Here is a 21,398-nt window from a genome sequence, read left to right as displayed (position 1 = left end):
GAAGTTAAAGCTTGGTCGCAAATGGATCTTCCAAATGGACAATGACCCCAAGCATACCTCCAAAGTTGGACAAAATGGCTTAAGGACAACAAAGTCAAGGTATTGGAGTGGCCATCACAAAGCCCTGACCTCAATCCGATAGAAAATTTGTGGGCTGAACTGAAGGAGGCCTACAATCCTGACTCGGTTATACCAGTTCTGTCAATGGGCCAAAATTCCAGCAACTTATTGTGAGAAGCTTCTGGAAGACTACCCAAAATGTTTGACCCAAGTTAAACAATTTAAATGCAATGCTACTAAATACTAACAAAGTGTATGTAAACTTGTGACCCACTGGGAATGTGATGAAAGCAATAAAAGCTGAAATAAATCATTCTCTCTACTATTATTCTGACATTTCACATTCTTAATATAAAGTAGTGATCCTAACTGACCTAAGACAGGGAATATTTTCTATGATTAAATCTCAGGAATTATGAAAAACTGAGTTTGGCTAAGGTCTATGTAAACCTCTGACCTACAAAATTGTATTGTGACCATTAACACTCTTTTATACACCCATCTTTGCAGTAGTATCAGTGTCGTAATAAATACAGTAACAGAGGATAACCGGCGCAGATTACAGCCGTGTATAGCTTGTCAGCGCATTAGCGCTATTAATGCAGAATGTTAACATGAAGATTTACACTTTTTCTACTGCATATACAGTATACTGTATTACTTTAAATCATCATTGAATGGTTAAAACTGCTTCTTTTACTGATCGCATGTGATGAATTCTAGAATGAGGAATGAAGTAATTGATAACACATTTTAATGTCACTTATGGTTTTACATAGTCTTGTGTGTCCTTGTGTTGACAGTTTTTCTTGATTGCTAGGACACATTTTATAAAACAATTCACCATTTTCTCAAAACAATAAACACAATCTTAAAACTACCCACCAATCTGTACAAACCTCAAATTTCCAAAATCCAATATTTCACTCAAAAACATATTAGGCCAATCTTCTGTACAAAATAAACATTCAAATGACACACAAACCCAGCAAACACACAAACTGTTGTGCTGCACAATACATCAGTAGGATCAATTCAAAACACTGTAACGAAAACCTTAATCAACCAGGGATAATTTTGAGGTCAATCTCTATATGTTTTGTGGTTAAAGCACATAATATTACATATAAAACGTGTTTAATAAGTGTTTTTTAGAGTAAGCCTATGTTTCAGTACTCTAAAGTGATGCTGGGAGAAAATCACTGTCAAAAAGAAAATTCAGTAACTCTACACTAACTGTTTCAAAGTACAGAGAAAATAGCATAAAGTACAATAAAGAATATAATATACTGTAAAACTGTAAGTAAGAGTTGGCACAAAAGAATCACACTACTCTGTATTGTAAGATGCTCCTCAGTTCTTTAGAATTACAGTCCATTATAATAGAACAAATACTGTCAGGTTAGACAAAGTAGACATCCATTTTCACAAATTATCAGAGCAAGTGTCATAAACATGTGATACAGATTTTCTACACAGAACAGTACATGGCCTCTAAACTGCAATACTATAATATATAGAATCCCTGTAGTTTACCTGCTTGCCTACATTAAGTTTCAGTTTCTGTAGTTACTGGAGAAACCTGTTTTATTGTCAAAAGGTTTACATAAATGATAGATGCAACCATAAAACAACTCTTTAAAATAACTAAAAAGAACTTAAAAATGTAGCTGGACTTGGTGCCCAGCACCACTGTAGAGCAAATATCATCAAGGACAACTGTTCTGCCCCTTCATCTTCCTCTTTCCCTCTGTCTCTGTCTGCCATCTCTCTGCCTTCAATATATTTAAACATTATTAGAATCCATTTTCCAAAGCACATAATCACCTGTGGCCATTTTTATTTATCTTTAAATTTTGACTGGTGTGTGAAAAATTTTGCTACTTACTGTTTACACATGGAGAAATGTCTGTTAACTGAGTTCATGCTTTGATGCCTTGAGTGAATTGTTTTGAGAGCTTGTGCTTTCTGAATGAGAACATGATTATACCTGTGCAAAATGAGGGCTTTTTTTTTTTTTTTTTTTTTTTTTTGTGGAGACTTATGCAGAAAATATTAAACAAACTGGAACATGTGTGATAACAGGTGAATTGTGTTTATAGTTTTGAGAAATGTGTCTTTGTTTTGAGAGTTGTAATAAAAGTTAGGGGGAATTGTGTGTTAGTGTGTTAGCAATCGAGAAAATCTGTTAATACGGTGTGGCCAGTGTCTGAATGTTTGTATACAGTATACCGCTGCTCAGTTGTTTCAAACTTGTTTTTGGCTTTAAGAGAAGAGTGAAGAAGAACTTCTCTGTGAGAATGTGAAGGCCTTAAATCACACTGATCTCACAGTGAATTCGAGAAAATGGAACCTTTGAATGATACTCGTCACTAATTATGCAAACATGATTACATCCTGGTTACAACGCAGGACTTGAACCAAGGTCTCCCACACGGCTGGTGTAACAAGCTTCCAGTCGTGCCACAAAAGAAGGAAAACACACTGGAACTGATGCAAAAGTGTCTGATGGAGATGATGCTTGTCAGTATCTCGGCATAATGGGACCTATGTCAGGATAATGGAACATTTGGAACATCATTCCGACTTCCCGTGTGATCATGTTGCCTAAGTACATAGAACTGTGGCAAGTTCTTCAAGATGCTTATCTGCCAACAACCTTGAAAAACTATGCACAAGTGTATCTAGGAAAATTGGTGCTGTTTTAAAGGCATAGGGTACCTTATTCCAAATATTAGAGGTGTAACGGTGTATCGTGGCATGATACATCGCGGTTCAAAAATGTGACGATACGCATCATGGAGACTGGACTTTTTTTTAAAATTATCATTATTTTACAAGCGTCTGCATCCAATACGCAAGACATCCTACTTCTACGTAATGGGGGCATACAAATGGAAATTGCTTCAATGCACACAAGGAGCACTAAAATGCGATTACTAGTTGAATCTGCAAGAACTGAAAGTGAAACCATGTAAGCGAATGTAATACAGGGTGCGGGAGAGAGAAGCTCATTTTTAGTCGGGAGGGACCGTCAGATGCGCAAGAGAAAATGAGGCTACGTTCACACCGCCAATGTTTGGGATTGACAACTGTATTTACTTACAGGAGTGAGTGCTGAAATGTCCTGTTCATACAACAGTTACAGTAGCAGTTCGAATACTGTCTGTATGAAAGAACAACTGAAGTCACAACCGTATTATAACAGCTGTAACCATAGTGACAGTTACTAAAGTAAATATCAAAAAATGGCAACGTCCATAACACCAGCATATCTAATAACTGAATCCGCGTTATTAAATAAATGAGTCCAGTCAAGGTGCGAGTTCATCCATCAGATCATAATTAACTGACAGCAGCTTTGAATGTTTTTTACAACGCATGCAGAGTGCAGCTTTCGTGTCATGTGGCTCGCGCCCGTGAGCAGCCAGTGGAAGGCTGTGGCTGAATCTTCGGATGACAAGCAGCTCATTTCTCGAGATATATCCAGCTTCAGACCCGCAGCACCAGCAGTTTCAGAGCAGCAGCGCCAGAACCGCAGCCACAGAACGGAAGTGAGGGGCGGAACATACGTTCTTAACGGAGTCACGCCACCTACGGTTTTGGAGCGTAATTTTCTTTTATTACATGCGAAACGTCATACTTTTAAATAAGGCCACTTTTCAGTTCGTACATGTATAAGTTATAATGATACAGTACAATAAGCATTTTAAAACATTAATCTTGTGTAATTTTATTGTATAATGTTATTCGTTTCATTGTATTATGTGAGTATTATTTCCTGTTCATGATGTTACAAATAATGCTTAAAGAAACGTATGGGCATTTAATATGAAATATACTTTAATCACAACATTGAAAATAAACGTTTATTCCAAAGCCAAGAGCATGTGCAGCATGCACTTTTCTATATGAAAACTAAAATATTTCAATAAAAATATAACTACAATACAACTAGATATTGTTATAAAAAAATAAAACAAACAGCAACATAATTTTAAAAGAAACAATCAAACTTTATACAACAAATAATTAAATAAAAATTCCTCAAATGAACAATTCACTCTTAGGCCCATTTTTTCATGACATTCCTGCAAAAATAACTCCATGTCATCCCTGAACACAAAATGAAATGTGAAGGGCTCTTTGGGAGCTTCTGATTGTTCCAGGAGATTGTTGAGGTCCTTTTCCTTGTCCTCTTCATCCGTTGTAAGGAAAGGAGGCTCTTCCACTGGCCCCTGAGCAGATGTCTGTTGGAATGGAGCCATTTCACAGCTTGTGTCATGTTCGGATTACTGGGAGCTCCTTCATTTCATCAATTTTAATATTTATTATAAATGTAATATTTGCAAAGATATATATACACTGATATATATGTGTGTCTATATTGGAGACATACCTCACTGCTGCTAAGTGAGCTTGTTCTCCACTTGGAAGGGCCTCTTGAGGGTTTCTCTACTGTAACATACATTTCTTGGTTAATTTAGAACTGGTCAGAAAGGGATTGCAAATGTAATGGTGGGCTGGAGGCAATGTCCAGTATCTACCTTTCAGAGAAAACCCCAAAGTTCTCCAGAAGAATAAGAGTCCACCATATCCGTATGTTTGGAAAGTCGCACTGGAAGACAAAAATATAGAGAAATCTTGAAATATCAACTGCTACAACATCATAAAGGTCAATTACTTGAACTGTAATTACTTACAAATGTAAAATCAAAGGGTGCTCCCAAAACAAGATGTAGAGCATACTGAAATACAACAAAAATCAAGAAAATTCTCTCTGTAAATGTCATAAATAAAAAATTGCTTCCTTGTTCCTTCTTTAACTACTACTTAAGAAGCACACCAATCATTGATTTATTTATATCAAAACATAATTTGTCTCACCATCAACATGAAGACTCCACAGTCCACACCACCAATTTGTTGGGGGACATCCTACAAAAAGGAGAAGCATGAGGTTAAATATAAGGGTTTGACACTTGTCCCAACTTTAGCAGACTTCTTTATAACCAACCATGTTTTTCAGTAGCATCCACGTGCCAGGAGCAATTTTGGTTGTCATCTTACTGCAACAAACATACACAAATAATAAAAACAGATTTCTTAATATGCAAAGTTACATTGTGTGGCACAAACAGTTTGAAGCTCTGAATCCATGCAAAATCACAGCAGTCACCAGTATTTGGGTCTTACTTGTAACAACTGTCACAGCATGCAAAATCAGAACATCATGCAAGTAACCATTAAGTAAGCTTCTTAAACTCTTGAACGGCACACTCTGAATGGCAAAGCTTGAACGCAATATTACGCAATATTAATATTTTTACACTGGTAAAATATTATGCTATAATATATTGTGACTACATACATTAAACAAATAACTCAAGATATTCATACTGTACCTCCATGGACAACTGCCTTGTTGAAGTGGCTTTGAAGATTACTTTTTAATTTGACCAGTTTGGCTGGCTTAAACATGCTGGCCAAGCAAAAAGGGCAGTGGTAATTGCTGCAACACTTGTTGCACTGTTGCAGCTGAGGTAATGCGTCTCCTCTCTGAATCGTTGTATGTCTCTACAAGAGATAAAAAAAGCATCACACAATTATCTCAACTTTGACAAATGCGATTAAAAAAACTCAATGGTAAGGTAACATTAACTCACAAACAATGACAGAAGAAAGTGAAACAAACTATTTATATTCATAAATAATAAACGTCATCAAAACTTCATCGCAGGGCCCATTTACAACACGCGATCCGAAAAGTAACCAAACAGTCCACAGAAAAAATGTTCTGTACAATAAAGCATGACAACAAATTCAAGCTTCAATAAGATGATAAAGCCATGCACAGATTCAGTATTTAGCAGATAAACGCTTAACTTGATATATACGATAATTAATCACCACATAATGGCAAAAACATTACAAACAACTCACCGTGCTCTCTGCTATGCTTATCTCGTTGTCAATAACTCCACCCCTCACTTCCGTTCTGTGGCTGCGGTTCTGAAACTGCTGGTGCTGTGGGTCTGCAGCTGGATGAGTTAAAGAAACCCCACATGAAACACACGCATGTTCAGTGCAGCATGGCTCTCTCACATTATATAATGTGACTAACAACTAGTTGCCAAGTATGGTTCCGTTCACACAGCACAAGTTTGCCAAAAATGTGGTTGTGAGTACTGAAAAGTTTCGGGTGTCAGTTCGGTTATAGAATGCGCTTGTCATGAGGTTTAATGATAGTGCCATATTAATCTACTATATGTAATGCTGAATATGTATAATGATACTATGCTATGTCAAATGTCATGATTTGATTTCATTAGTACATTTAAGTAGGGTTTTAAGTAGGGACATTATTTAACTGGATAAACATGCACTTCTATTAAATATGTATTTTTGAAAAGAATATTTAGATGTAATCAGAGACAATATATTTTAGAAAAATACAGCTTTAATTAAAATATTTTAAATGCATGTAATCATTGACAGTGTGTAAGCAGCATATGTATCTAACATTATTCTATATTTTCAGCAAAGCTAATTATTAGCTAATATTTACATTTGGTGTCACCATTTGCCCTGTTCAAGGCTAATTTTCAATCCCAGTACATCTCTAATGGGTCATATAGCACTTTTAATAACATTGCTAATTTTTAAATGTTTTGCATATGTCTTTAAAGTAATAATAATAAAACTTTCAATCTTTTCTTGATTCAGGCTTTGTTTAAACAATCGTAAACTGAACTGAAACGTGAGCTCAGTATCGTGAACAGAACCAAATCGTGAGATGAGTGAACAGTTACACCCCTACCAAGTATTGATTTAGATTTAGTTTATATATGCTTACTGCAGTTTTTGGAATTTCTTTAGCTGGCGAATTACAAGGTGGAGTTTCTAGGCCTACTCAAAACTTTTTTCACATCCAGACATGGGACCGGCCATGGCGGAGTTGCTCAGCATCAGCAGAGGAAAAACCAAGATCCTAAAAGTTAACACAACCAGCCAAGCCCCAGTCCCTCCTGCAGGGGATGCATTGAAAGAGGTGGAGGCCTTCACCTACCTGGGCAGTGTCATCTACAAACAAGGCGGTACAGACGCCGATGTCAAGGCAAGAACTGGCAAGCAAGGGCTGCAATTAAAGACGATTAGGAACTACAACGACTTAACAAAACAAACCAAGGTCAGACTTTTCAACACCAATGTGAAGTCGGTCCTGCTGTATGGAGCAGAGACTTGGAGGACAACAGTGATCACAACCAACAAAGTCCAGACTTTTATCAACACATGTCTAAAAATAGAATCGTTCAAATCCGCTGGCCAAACACCATCAGTAACAATGATCTATGGCAGAAGACATTCCAGCTCCCAGCCCAAGCTGAAATCATGAAAAGACAATGGGACTAGATCAGTCACAGTCTCTGTAGGTCTGCAACAGACATTACCAAATAAGCCCTGACCTGGAACCCTCAAGGGAAAAGAAAAAAGGAAGACAAAGAAACACCTGGTGCCAAGACCTGGAGGCTGACTGCAAATTGATGGGCAATACCTGGAGTTGGCTTGAAAGAAAAGCCAAAGACAGAGATGTCTGGAGTGTCCTGGTTGGCAGCCTATACCCCAGGAGGGGTGGTAGGCATAAGTAAAGTAAGTTACTGCATTTTGTATGAAGTTAATTTATTAATAAAAATTATTCATGGCATTATGTTTGAAAACATCCTCACTATTGTTTTTCACAACTATGTAAAACTTTTGCACAGTACTATATGTAAATGTCTCTCATACACACAAAGTCAATCATGCATGCATCCTGCAGACAGTAAGTAGTTTAACCCCTGTTCAGCCTGGCTTCCCTTTAAATTATTTCCTAATAACAGTGATGTAAAATCATACTCTCTCTCTCTCTCTCTCTCTCTCTCTCTCTCTCTCTCTCTCTCTCTCATCACCTATTCTCTCAATAAAATAAAGGACAGTTTTTGTTCAGTCACACTGACTTTTACTTTAGGAAATGGAGGCAGAGTCTCTTCACAAATAAATAAATAACAAAACAGAACTATGCTACGGAAGATTTTATATTGATTTTAAAAGCCATGCACTCATTGTGCAGTTCTAAGTATTTTTATTAATGGCTGTAAAAAACAAAGTAGATGGGCTGGAAGTCTTCCATGTATAGCAATCATAATTTATAAATTGCTCCATTACCTCGATTTCCATTGGTAACTCTCTGAACATTAGCAATTATTTTCATGTGAGCGGTGCTCATAAAAGCTATAATCTGGTGATTTACAGGCTCACGGCACAGTGCTCTTGGCCTCAGTACCAATTTCCCTCTCTCTCTCTGATCTATTTATCTCTCTGTATTTGCTTATGTTGACAAAATCTGTAACCATTTTGACTTAAGCTGATTCAGTGAGAAATGGGTTTAAGAGTGAATGGTTTTCATTAACTATTACATTGTTGTTAGTGGAGATAATTTGTCACTATGGGATAAATTTGACAATATTTTCCAGAAAGGCTATTTAAAGCATGAATACATTTTTAGCAATATAGGCCAGGGTTTTTTTTACCCACAAATATGTTCCTTTATTTCATTTATTAAATGTACCTCTCTATTGTGCATACTGTAGATGACATAGGCAACTGAGTGTGTGTGTGTGTGTGTGTGTGTGTGTGTGAGTGAGTGTGTTTGTATTTGTTTGTTAGGCAATTACAGGAGCTCTATTGCATTGCTGCCCACTTAGCCTACATCATCAGCCTATTAAAGTCTTTGGGGAAGAATGAGAGAGAGAGAGAGAGAGAGAGAGAGAGAGAGAGAGAGAGATTAAAGATGGGGGTATCCATTTCAAATAACAAAATAATTGATTATTTTCAAAATAAAACCAATGTAGGAGATAGGATAAGATGAGTTCATAAATCACTTATGATGCAGACAGAGCAGCCATTGTAACTTTATGTTTTCTCATAGGCCTCGTTTGTACCATACAGTGACAAGGATCATTGATCTGCGAAAAAGTGTCACGGGAGCCGTATGCAGCGTTGAAACTGTTTATTGTGTTTATTTTGAGTCTCACAGAAACTTTTCACTGGCCCCTAAACCCAAACCCTAAACTTAGTAGCATCAAATGTGACTCTTGTGAGACTTTCGCAGTCTCGGTTATATTCTGGTCCCTAGATATGTCTATATATGTCTCTCTTTCAGTGTATATCAATGGCACACCTATCCAGTGTGGGACAAGCTACAGGCCGAAGTTTATTTCTTAGAGATTATTTCACATTACTTTGCAAGCACCACTACATAACAGCTGGGATAATTCGACAACTCTTTATTTTTTCTACAGTTGCTCAGTGCTTTTCTGTTGGTTCACTCACACTCTGTTATACAGACAAACCAGAGCAAGAGTAGAGCAGTTTAGAGAACTGAAGTATGTTAAGGTAAATGTACAGAGTGGATATGAATGTGGATGAGGTTGGACTGAAGAGCTCCATGGCTGAAACATGTGAGTGGGGATTTCAGCTGATGTGTGCTTGGACAGACTCTTCCTCTCAGTCCACTCAATGCAGCCCCAATGCCTCACTGTGAGCTGCTCTGCAAATCTGATGTTTACCAACCCGGTCCAAACCACATCCATAGGCTGTGTGGTTTAAAATCTGACTAAAATAATATTTTTGGGAATGTGTCTCAGTCTGAGTGGTCAGATCGCATTTCAAGATATATATATATTTTTTTTTCATTTGGGCCACGCATGTATGCACCATCATAAAAAGTGTGCAATAGTGTCTGGAGCTGAAAACACTCATTTTCACTATGTTTACATGTGCAGTGGGCTTATGCCTAGTCAAGCTACAGTCTTTATCTGTCTGTCCAAGTATACATGTAAAAATGTATAACCAAATATTTGAAAGGACCTCAGCTGAGGAAGTGCGGTACTCAGGAGGAGGTAATCGCTCTCCACAATGACATTTACTCTCAGTTGTTGTTTGCGAGAGTGCTGATGCTTAAATCATTACTAAAGGAACCGATGTAGATACACTGTATATTGACTACACTGTCTGAACAAATGAATCAATTTCACCACTAGCAAAAGGACATTACAGACAGTCAGTTCTAAAAATCTGATTTAAAAACCAAATTGGATTTGTGTACAGTGTGAACAAAGCCTTTGAGTTTCTGTATAAAAAAAATTGAGATGACTAGTTTAAATGTAACAATTGTATAGCACCAGACACAGAACACAACCACACTGCTTGCACTGTAGGCAAGTAACCGCTTCTTTTTTATCCTTTTTTGGGTCTGTTTTTGTTGCTCTCTGTCTCTCTCACTAGCTCTCTTGAGGTTTGGCAGCTGAGCCCTAGAGTTAAGTGGCTTTTCTAGTTGATCCTGAGAGGTCAGTGGGAGAAATGAAACCTCATCTTAGAGCCATGATCGCAGGCCATGAACATGATGAGCGACTGCCTGGATTGCAATTTTGCTTTTAGTCAGAAGCTGCATTTTTTAAACAACTGATTCTTGATGTTGCGTAAACAAAGAAGAAAATCCTTTTTGTGTGTGTGTGTGTGTGTGTGTGTGTATGTGTGTGTGTGTGTGTGTGTGTGTGCATGCGTGAGCATGTGTATGGAAGCAGACACAGCTAGCAGCAGCATTGTCGGTGGTGAGAGATTTACAGCCTGCTGTAGAGCTGTGGCTCTGCCTGTGTTAACACACACACACACACACACACACACACACACACACACACACACTCATGTTGGTGCAGCTATCATTATGAGGACTCTCCATAGACATAATGATTTTTATACTGTAAAAACTATAGATTCTATCCCCCTAACCCTAACCCTAACCCTCACAAAAAACTTTCTGCATTTTTACATTTTCATTAAAACATCATTGTTTAAGCGATTTAAATTATGGGGACACTAGAAATGTCCTCATAAACCACATTTATAGCATAAGACCCTTGTAATTACCAGTTTGTACCCTAAAACATTTTCCTCGTAAACCACCCAAACCCGCTCCCCCACACACACTTAGACATACGCACTCACATTTACTTTGCTATCTAAATGGGGACATAGACTTCCATAGTTTTTTATAAAGCTAATTGTAATGACCTAGACCCTAATGGCCACTAATCCTAACCCTAAAATACATCTTTTTGCATTTTTAGAATACAAAAATTACATTATTTCATTTATATATAAGGACATCCCAAACTGTCCCCAAAGAAAGTTTTTGTCAGATTTAGCTCACTTTATGGCTAAGTACACACATACGTTAGTACTGCTATCATTATGAGGACGTTTCACTGATTTCTGTTGTTTTTACTGAACAAACAATATTTTTATACCCTACATCCAACCCTCACAGAAACATCTTTTTGCATTTTTACATTTTCATGAAACACTGTTTAGCATGTTTAACCGTTTCAATCACAGGAACAGTTGGGGTGTCCTCATAATGTAGGTTATGTCAGGTTTTCATACATTGTGAGAACATTTTTGTCCCCATAGGGATGTAGGTTAACCTGAAACACACACACACACACACACACACACACACACACACACACACACACACACACACACTGTAAAGAAGCAGCCCGTGCGATACTCCATTGCTTCACTTTTTTCTAATCAGAGGCTCTCATTTCATAGTCCCCAGTGCACAACACTGCTGTAGGCCTTTAACCCACACACATATGCACACGACGTATAAATACACACACACTTGGGTGCCAAGCCTGGAATCTCAGCCTTGCCACAGGTGCTCCTCTGTTCTGTGTGTGGCTAATGAAGCTCATAAAGATGGTGGATCATTACTGAAGTGTGTTCATAACAGCCCTGTAGATTTGCTCTTGCAGATTTACAGGATCCTGCCAGCTCCTCTGACACATGTCTGTGTGGTAGTGGGTAGAAAATTAGACTTGAATCTGTGGCCACAACTTGCAGTCAGTGGGATGCATTCATCCAATAGATTTCCAGCTCTGTTGATCTGACTTTTGCAGTACACAGAGAAGTATTGTGATGTGATTATCCACGCAGAACTAAACATAGCTTGGCTAAAGCGAGGAAGTTATATAAAATATTAGGTTAGGCGCTATTAAAAATGACAGAATAGATTAACAGACTTTGAAATATAAGTATATTAATGCTTGTACGCTAACTGTGCAAGATGTATGTGTTGGTGTGTAAAAAAATGTGTGAGAGAGTAAACTTTCTAACTTGTGACTGGTTCTCAGCTTGCTTTGTGTGCTAATGAGTGTGACGTTAATTACTGCTTGCCCTGTTTTTCCTTTTTATCTGTTTATGTTTCTTTCTTTTCCTCTTTCTTCTGGAGTTTTTAATCCGCTAGCTGTCATCACTACTCACAGACACTTGCTAATGAGGCTGCAGATTCAACCTTCACTTGGATATGAACTACTGCACCCAAAGAGCTTAAACTTTATCTACTATAGACTGGCGTCTCTGTCTCTCTCTTTCCTTTATAACCAGAATACATTAAGAATGTATCTTTTTATATATATGAGTGTGGCGGGGTGAGCAAGAGACAGACACAGTGGGTGTGGAGTCAGACCTCGGAGAGGTGTTTATTTAAAATAACAATAAACATAAAATGTACAAGAATGGGGCAAATAGTGTCCAGGGGGAATGGTGTACAAAATAAAAGGGGATCTGGCATCCTCACGCTGACACAGGGCTTCGTGAAGGTCGGGGGAGTGTCCAAGGAATGGCCCTGACTTGAGCAAGTACTCCAGAGTGGTGGTGGGCACATAGACATGTACAAATACAGTATGTACATATACTGCATGTCATACAGTTGAAGTCAGAAGTTTACATAGACCTTAGCCAAATACATTTTAACTCAGTTTTTCACAATTCCTGACATTTAATCGTAGAAAACATTCTCTGTCTTAGGTCAGTTTGGATCACTACTTTATTTTAAGAATGTAAAACGTCAGAATAATAGTAGAGAGAATGATTTATTTCAGCTTTTATTGCTTTCATCACATTCCCAGTGGGTCAGAAGTTTACATAAACTTTGTTAATATTTGGTAGCATTGCATTTAAATTGTTTAACTTGGGTCAAACATTTTGGGTAGCCTTCCAGAAGCTTCTCACAATAAGTTGCTGGAATTTTGGCCCATTCCTCCAGACAGAACTGGTGTAACTGCACCAGGTTTGTAGGCCTTCTTGCTCGCACACGCTTTTTCGGTTCTGGCCACAAATTTACTATTGGATTGAGGTCAGGGCTTTATGATAGCCACTCCAATACTTTGACTTTGTTGTCCTTAAGCCATTTTGCCACAACTTTGGAGGTATGCTTGGGGTCATTGTCCATTTGGAAGACCCATTTGCAACCAAGCTTTAACTTCCTGGCTGATGTCTTGAGATGTTGCTTCAATATATCCACATAATTTTCCTTCCAAATTATGCCATCTATTTTGTGAAGCGCATCAGTCCCTCCTGCAGAGCACCCCCACAACATGATGCTGCCACCCCCATGCTTCACGGTTGGGATAGTGTTCTTCAGTTTGCAAGCCTCACTATTTTTCCTCCAAACATAACAATGGTCATTATGGCCAAACAGTTTAATCTTTGTTTCACCAGACCAGAGGACATTTCTCCAAAAAAAGTAAGATCTATGTCCCCATGTGCACTTGCAAACTGTAGTCTGGCTTTTTTATGGCGGTTTTGGAGCAGTGGCTTCTTCCTTGCTGAGCAGCCTTTCAGATTATGTCAATATAGGGCTCGTTTTACTCTGGATATGTCTACCCGTTTCCTCCAGCATCTTCACATGGTCCTTTGCTGTTGTTCTGGGATTGATTTGCACTTTTTGCACCAAACTACGTTCATCTCTAGGAGACGGAATGTTTCTCCTTCCTGAGCGATATGATGGCTGCGTGGTCCCATGGTGTTCATACTTTCGTACTATTGTTTGTACAGATGAACGTGGTCCCTTCAGGCATTTGGAAATTGCTCCCAAGGTTGAACCAGACTTGTGGAGGTCCACAATTTTTATTCTGAGGTCTTGGCTGATTTCTTTTGATTTTCCCATGATGTCAAGCAAAGAGGCACTGTGAACATCCACAGGAACACCTCCAATTGACTCCAATTAGCCAATTAGTGAATTGGCTAAAGGCCTGGCATCATTTTCTGGAATTTTCCAAGCTGCTTAAAGGCACAGTTAACTTAGTGTATGTAAACTTCTGACCCCCTGGAATTGTCATATAGTCAATTAAAAGTGAAACAATCTGTCTTTAAACAATTGTTGGAAAAATTACTCATGTCATGCACAAAGTAGATGTACTAAATGACTTGCCAAAACTATAGTTTGCTAATATGAAATCTGTGGAGTGGTTAAAAATTTGTTTTAATGACTTCAAACTAAGTGTATGTATACTTCTGACCTCAACTGTACGTCTTTGATTGCTGCATTGTGTCTCGTTGTTCCAATGTCTATTCATTAACATAGGCTGTTATATTGCAGTCTGTTACAATAAGTACAAAAGAGGGCTTAATCAAAATATAATGCATAATATTTTGTCATTATGTGAAGACTTGCTGGTCAATTCAATTAAATAATGCTCAGAACGATCAAGATGGTGCCGCAGATGGCTGCCTCGGTGTGGAGCTCTCAAATTCTTTTTCTGTTTTTGTTTGTTTGTCCTGTGTTTAGTAATTTTTTTCATCAACTGATGAATATTCGGCAGCACATACAAGACAATCTTTTCCCAGTTTTTGACTAATCGGACGTTTTGCTGGACATTTTAGTCGGAGGTGCAGCTGTGTTGTTTAAACACGCTATGAGATGCAGGTGAGGGAAACGAGCCAGCGCGCTGGTCAGGCTTCGTCAGCGCGGCTTTCGAAACAGCGCTGCCATGTATTTATCTAGTGAATCTCCACTCTCTTCCTAACAAAACGGACGTACTACATCTCCTCACCCGTACAAACAAGGACTTTTCAAACTCTGCTGCCTTGTGCTTCACAGAAACCTGGCTGAGTGAAGCCATTCTGGACAGCGCATTACATCTGCCGGGCTTTCAGCTGTTCAGAGCAGATCACATTGCAGAGTTAACGGGGAAAATGAGAGGCGGTGGAACATGCTTTTACATCAATGAATGTTGGTGTACAGATGTAACAACGTTAAAAAAGATGTGCTGTCGTAATTTGGAAGCACTCTTCATCAACTGCAAGCCTTTCTACTCACTGTGGGAGTTTTCCTCGTTTATTCTGGGGAGTGTTTATATTCCTCTACAAGCGTGCAGGAATGCAGCACTGCAACAGCTGGCTGATCACATCACAGACACGGAACAACAATACCCAGACCCATACCCAATACCCAGTTATTATTATTCTGGGAGATTTAAATAAAGCTAACCTCACCCGTGAACTGCCAAAATACAGACAGCACATTACATGCCCCACAGTGACAGGAATACACTGGATCATTGCTACACAATAATAAAGGATGCATATCACTCTGTCCCTAGAGCAGCTTTTTGACTCTCTGATCACTGTCTGAACCAACAACAGGCTGACGACTTTAATGTGTTCTACTGTAAATTTGAAAGGCCCAGTCTCACACCCCACATCCGCTCTGACCTTCACTTCACACAAACATCAACACCTCCTGCAACCCCCCTCCTCCTACTCAACCTGCACTTAAGATCTGTGAAGAGGAGGTGTGCCGTGTCTTCCGGAAACAAAAGACAAGGAAAGCACAGGGCCCAGACGGTGTTTCACCCATTTGTCTAAAATCCTGTGCTGACCAGCTGGCCCCCATCTTCATACAGATCTTCAATAGATCACTGGAGTAGTGTGAAGTTCCCTGCTGTTTCAAATGCCCCACCATCATTCCAGTCCCAAAGAAACCCAAAATCACAGGACTCAATGACTACAGACCCGTTGCTCTGACGTCTGTGGTCATGAAGTCATTTGAGAGGCTGGTGTTGGCCCACCTGAAGGACATCACTGGACCCTTTCTAGATCCCCTTCAATTTGCCTATCGAGCAAACAGGTCTGTGGATGATGCAGTCAACATGGGATTGCATCATATCCTGCAACATCTGGACAGACCAGGGACATATCCAAGGATCCTTTTTGTGGACTTCAGTTTGGCTTTCAACACCATCATCCCAGCTATTCTCCAGACTAAATTACACCAGCTCTCTGTTCCCATGTCTATCTGTCACTGGATCACCAGCTTTCTGATGGACAGGCAGCAGCTAGTGAAACTGGGAGAATTCACTTCCAGCACCTGTATGATCAGCACTGGTGCCCCCCCAGGGATGTGTGCTCTCACCACTACTCTTCTTCCTGTGCACAAATGACTGCACCACCAAGGACCCCTCTGTCAAGCTCCTGAAGTTTACAGACGACACTACTGTCTACTGTCAAGATGACGATGAGTCTGTATACAGAAAGGATGTTGAATGGATGGCTCACTGGTGCAGTCAAAACAATCTAGAGCTGAACATGCTCATAATAGTGGAGGTGATAGTGGACATTAGGAGGAACACCCTCAACAATGATCCTGCTCACCATTCTAAACAGCACTGTGTGGCAGCAGTGGAGTCATTCAGGTTCCTGGGCACTACCATCTCACAAGACCTGAAGTGGGACGCCCACATTGACTCCATTGTGAAAAAGACCCAGCAGAGGTTGTACTTCCTTCGCCAGCTGCAGAGGTTGTACTCCACAGGCGCTGCTGATACAGTTCTACTCAGCAGTCTTTGAGTCTGTCCTCTGCACTTCAATAACTGTCTGGTTTGGTTCATCTATGAAATTAGACATCAGAAGACTTCAAAAGGACAGTTCGGACTGCTGAGAGGATTATTGGTTTCCCCCGCCCTCCCTTCAAGAACTGTACACTTCCAGAGTGAGGAAAAGGGCAAGAAAAATCACTCTGGACCCCACTCCCTCACCCAGCCCAATTCCTTTTTGAACTGTTGCCTTCTGGACGGTGCTACAGAGCACTGAGTACCAGAACCGTCAGGCACAGGAACAGTTTGTTCCCTCTGGCTATCCATCTCATGAACAGTTAAAACTGCCCCATTGAGTAATAATTATGTGCAATACACAGCTTAGTCTATTTATATTCATCCAGCATATCCTACCTCTTCTGCCAACAAGGCACTTTTTGATAAAAAAAAAAAAAAACAAGTAACTCTGATCAAACACTTCGATTATCACAATAAATAAGTCTGAAAATATCTGTTTGTATCTTAACTCAGTTTCAGTGAACTTGTTTACATTCAGCTGGTCTGTTTGCTGATGAAGATTGTTAGAGGTGGATACTGTTTGATACAGATATACATAACTCGCTCTGGCTTTCAAGAAACAGGAAAAATTCCAGACTTTAAAGAGGACATATTATGCAAAATCTACTTTTTAATTTTAACATAATTATGTGTCCCTAGTGTGTGTAGACAACCACAAAATATGGTTAAAGACCATCCCCTTGTTTCTTTCCTTTCCCCATCAATAAAAAAAAACAGTGTCTCTGAACGAGCCGTTCAGGTTTGCAGCCCCTTATGACGTCAAAAGGGGAAAGTTACCGCCCACGGCTGGCTAAGAGATCCACCCGAGTAGCTTAGATCGGTTCTCATTAAAACTTGAGTGTGCAGCGCACAGTCCGCCATATTTATCTCCTCGCTAGAGCCACTTGTACTAACTTGGACTGCTTCATCAACGATGGTAACACAAGGATGGATTTGCTTCAAAGTTAAGGATCAAGGATGGATCGATACCAACTCTCTGTGACCCAACTTCAGATTTGCAAGTCCTAAGTTTTGCACTTTATAATTTTTTAATGTTTGCAATTTGGCCTTCTGAATTTGCTTGTTTGAATGCTGCACAAAAAACGCTTGTTGTGAAAACATTGTGCTTTGTGTAATGTAGCAATTAGTCCCTAACTACCTTATTCCATAACAATGAAGCTGTGGCTCCGTTTCGGTTATGATAAAAACTGATTGCTGTTCTCCACTGTCCCTTTGAGTAGTCATGCAATGAAGATTTTCCGTGTAATAAAACCGGTCATTATTTCAAAAACAATTATGAAACGATAGTAGTATTTTCAACAACTATAGCTTTTTCACATTTCAAAACTCGACCTTATGCACAATACAGTAAGATGATTGACTTAGTGTGTTCTCCGTGTTATTTATAATTTTTTAACTGTTTAAGTCCTTTTGCATTGTTGTCACTGGATATCCATGGCACCAGCAGGAAAGGCACAGCCCACTTCCAGAAAGGGGTGTGGGGAGCAGCAGCTCCTTTGCATTTAAAGCTAATGACACTAAAACAGCCCGTTTGGAACAGGGCTACAAAAAAGGGGTATGAAGGCATGGTAGAATAAATGATATGTGAGGTATTTTAAGTTGAAACTTGACAGATACATTCTGGGGACACCTGAGACTTAAATTACATTGTGTAAAAAGGGGCATAATATGTCCCCTTTAAATAAAGAAATAAAGAAATAATTGCATATGTGGGACGTTTGCGTTGTAGGGATGTACATGCCGATTCAGATATAAAATAGGTGATTGAATGACTGTTTACTCGCTGAAATTAGATGATTTCCTATTAAGTCAGTAGGGACATTGGAATGTTTGGGTATAGCAATATGGTGGCGCAGTGGCTTCACTGATATGAAGTCATGAGCAATCCAGTACTATATATATATATATACAGTGGTGTGAAAAAGTGTTTGCCCCCTTCCTGATTTCTTATTTTTTTGCATGTTTGTCACACTTACATGTTTCAGATCATCAAACAAGTTTAAATATTAGTCAAAGATAACACAAGTAAACACAAAATGCAGTTTTTAAATGAAGGTTGTTATTATTAAGGGAAAACAAAATCCAAACCTACATGGCCCTGTGCGAAAAAGTGTTTGCCCCACCTGTTAATACATAACTGTGGTTTATCATACCTGAGTTCAATTTCTCTAGCCACACCCAGGCCTGATTACTGCCACACCTGTTCTCAATCAAGAAATCACTTAAATAGGACCTGCCTGACAAAGTGAAGTAGACCAAAAGATCTTCAAAAGCTAGACATCATGCCGAGATCAAGAGAAATTCAAGAACAAATGAGAAAGAAATTAATTGAGATCTATCAGTCTGGAAAAGGTTATAAAGCCATTTCTAAAGCTTTGGGACTCCAGAGAACCACAGTGAGAGCCATTATCCACAAATGGCGAAAACATGGAACAGTGGTGAACCTTCCCAGGAGTGGCCGGCCGACCAAAATTACCCCAAGAGCGCAGCGATGACTCATCCAAGAGGTCACAAAAGACCCCACAACAACATCCAAAGAACTGCAGGCCTCACTTGCCTCAGTTAAGGTCAGTGTTCATGACTCCACCATAAGAAAGAGACTGGGCAAAAATGGCCTGCATGGCAGAGTTCCATGAAGAAAACCACTGCTGAGCAAAAAGAACATTAAGGCTCGTCTCATTTTTGCCAGAAAACATCTTGATGATCCCCAAGACTTTTGGGAAAATACTCTGTGGACTGACGAGACAAAAGTTGAACTTTTTGGAAGGTGTGTGTCCCATTACATCTGGCATAAAAATGTAACACCGCATTTCAGAAAAAGAACATCATACCAACAGTAAAATATGGTGGTGGTAGTGTGATGGTCTGGGGCTGTTTTGCTGCTTCAGGACCTGGAAGACTTGCTGTGATAAATGGAACCATGAATTCTGCTGTCTACCAAAAAATCCTGAGGGAGAATGTCCGGCCATCTGTTCGTGACCTCAAGCTGAAGCGAACTTGGGTTCTGCAGCAGGACAATGATCCAAAACACACCAGCAAGTCCACCTCTGAATGGCTGAAGAAAAACAAAATGAAGACTTTGGAGTGGCTAGTCAAAGTCCTGACCTGAATCCTATTGAGATGCTGTGGCATGACCTTAAAAAGGCAGTTCATGCTCGAAAACCCTCCAATGTGGCTGAATTACAACAATTCTGCAAAGATGAGTGGGCCAAAATTCCTCCACAGCGCTGTAAAAGACTCATTGCAAGTTATCGCAAACGCTTGATTGCAGTTGTTGCTGCTAAGGGTGGCCCAACCAGTTATTAGGTTTAGGGGGCAATCACTTTTTCACACAGGGCCATGTAGGTTTGGATTTTGTTTTCCCTTAATAATAACAACCTTCATTTAAAAACTGCATTTTGTGTTTACTTGTGTTATCTTTGACTAATATTTAAACTTGTTTGATGATCTGAAACATGTAAGTGTGACAAACATGCAAAAAAATAAGAAATCAGGAAGAGGGCAAACACTTTTTCACACCACTGTGTGTGTGTGTATATATATATATATATATATATATATATATATATAAAAAAAAATCAGTGATCGTGACTGTACTGTATCTGCTTGCTGTGTCTTTTCTATTCTTGAGAACTGGTTTAGGCATAAATGTGCGGAGTTTTGGCATAAATGTGCATTTGGGTGCTTAAAAATATCTATAAACAGTGTAATATATATCAAATAATGAATGTCTATGTGTCTCTTTCATGTTTTATATTGTTGATTATTGGTTAGGTTTAGAAATGGGGTTGGGTTTAGGGGATCTAAAATATTATATGTGATTGTATAATGTAATATCACACTAATATATTGATAAGTATTATAAAACATTGAGGTTAAGCACACAAAATAATATTCAAAGATTGTTTCTCGTTGAAAACAATGGGGTTTCTCACCGTCAATGAGAGGATGCCAGGGGGCACCTTTGGCGTCATCATGCGGAGGCTTAGGGAGTGAGAACGGGTTGTGTCGTTAGTGTCCTGCTGTGTGACACTTTCTTCATCTATCTATTTTTAAAAAACTTTTATGATCTTGTTTAGCTATGTATACATATATATTATTATTATACTTGTTGTTTCCACAACCTCATTAACTAAGACAATAGTTTATTTGCACTTCTAGAAAAAAGTTGAAAGGTGATTAAGATCTTTAAAAACTTTGAAGACTTGTCACAGCACCTAAAATACACACTTTTCCTTGTACTTTCATGTACATTTGAACCTAACATCTGTATGTTGGGAAAAAAGTTTTCTGACATGTTATTTGTCTGATCTATAAAGTATTTATTTTTAGTGCTTTCTCGAAAAAATCCACTCATCACATTTACAGTGGTTTTATATGTTTTAAAGTTATGACAATTTTTTGCACTGGTGGGGCCCATTTCCATGACTAGCAGTCAATAGAAATGTATTTTTTTCAACACAAAAATGTTAAATTGAGCCAGAAAATTAAATCACTGAGCCGGTGTGTTATGGTGTGGTGTGTTGCGGGCCGGGTTTGGTGTGCTGCTCTGGGCCA

The 21,398-nt window shown here is 39.0% G+C and overlaps 1 long non-coding RNA gene across 1 annotated transcript; it reads right to left on the bottom strand.

The window, feature by feature from the left end:
* Nucleotides 1-3,733: 3,733 nt before the first annotated feature.
* LOC127444269 (uncharacterized) lies at nucleotides 3,734-6,018 on the bottom strand. Its single transcript, XR_007897794.1, has 8 exons — nucleotides 6,004-6,018; nucleotides 5,466-5,637; nucleotides 5,078-5,129; nucleotides 4,948-4,998; nucleotides 4,764-4,808; nucleotides 4,608-4,678; nucleotides 4,460-4,518; nucleotides 3,734-4,310 (listed from the first exon to the last, which is right to left on the bottom strand). It is a non-coding gene; the product is annotated as an uncharacterized LOC127444269 (long non-coding RNA).
* Nucleotides 6,019-21,398: the final 15,380 nt, after the last annotated feature.

The sequence above is a fragment of the Myxocyprinus asiaticus genome, chromosome 1 (assembly GCF_019703515.2).
Source record: "Myxocyprinus asiaticus isolate MX2 ecotype Aquarium Trade chromosome 1, UBuf_Myxa_2, whole genome shotgun sequence".
In the NCBI taxonomy this organism is placed as follows: Eukaryota; Metazoa; Chordata; class Actinopteri; order Cypriniformes; family Catostomidae; genus Myxocyprinus; species Myxocyprinus asiaticus.
This window is presented reverse-complemented; position numbering and strand designations above follow the sequence as displayed.